This window comes from Nannospalax galili, unplaced genomic scaffold (genome assembly GCF_000622305.1).
Source record: "Nannospalax galili isolate Female #2095 unplaced genomic scaffold, S.galili_v1.0 scaffold627, whole genome shotgun sequence".
NCBI lineage: Eukaryota > Metazoa > Chordata > Mammalia > Rodentia > Spalacidae > Nannospalax > Nannospalax galili.
The window spans coordinates 320,530-321,656 of NW_008355786.1; positions in this window are offsets into that span (position 1 = coordinate 320,530).

A 1,127-nucleotide genomic window follows, 5' to 3' on the forward strand; every position below is an offset into this window, starting at 1 on the left:
TGTCGTGGCGACTCCATCCCAGTCTCCCCGCACAGCGCGCGGGCCCCACGCATCGGACGCCCCCGGCGGGCCGGGCTCAGAAGGTGCGCGAGGCGCCGCGGTGGCCCACCCGGGCCCCGGCTCCTGCCATGTTTGTCAACCACCAACTTCCGAGCGATCGCCGCGAAACTGAAAGGAAGGGCGGGGACCGCAGGCCCGGGGACACCCGGCTCCCCCACGCGGGGCTGCACCTCGGAGCGCGGCGTGCGGGAGGCTGCTGCGGCTCTCGCCCCCGGCTCGCCGCCGCCACCTCAGCCGTAACCTCCCCGGAGCCTATAGGAATCTTTTGTGTGGCGTCACCGCCTTTCGTTTAAATCCCGCTTCCTCCTCTCGCCCTTCCTCCCGCCCCCTCCGCCGCTCCCGGATGCTTGCGCGATGCGCTGCTCCTCCCCCGGGAAGCTGGGGGCTGTGGGAGGATGCCGCGCCCAGCCCCGACGCCGCGGCCGAAGGCCGGTGGTCCCCGGGTCCGAGAGGTTGGGGAGCGCCCGTCCCGGCCGGGGCACTGCGCACACCCTCGGGGCACCGGGCGGCCCCGGTGGCCTTACGTAAGCTCTCAGCGGGCCCTGGGGACTCCGTGCTTCTTCCCCACCCAGGGAGCGAGTGTGAAAGGTGATGTTTTCCACACAGTAGGGAGGAGGCCACTCGCTATCCCTTAGTTATTTCCTGGAGTCAAGTCATCCCGGTAGGTGGGATTCGATTACTTTTTCCATGCCCTCCCCTGCCCTTTGTTGTGCAAGACCCTCTTCCTTGGGTGGGTTTCCGATGGTTTGTCGGGGGCCGTGAAAGAGAAGGGCACGCTCGAGTTCCCACTGAGAGTGGGGTGTTCGGAGGTAAAGCGGACTTGAATACATCCTTCCTGGGGTCTGCCTTCCGTAGCGATTCATGAGTTGAATGACCTTGTGCAACTTTTCTCTGAGTAACAGTTTTCTCTAAGTCGGGAACTGTACTGTGACGTGACCCCAGCTAGTTAGAATTAGTATGAGCCTTGATCAGTAATTTGCCCTTCGTCTATATAATGGAATAATAGCCCGCCTCTGGAGGTAAACACTATTATCGCTAGGTTACAGGCGTGGAAACTGGTGACCAGA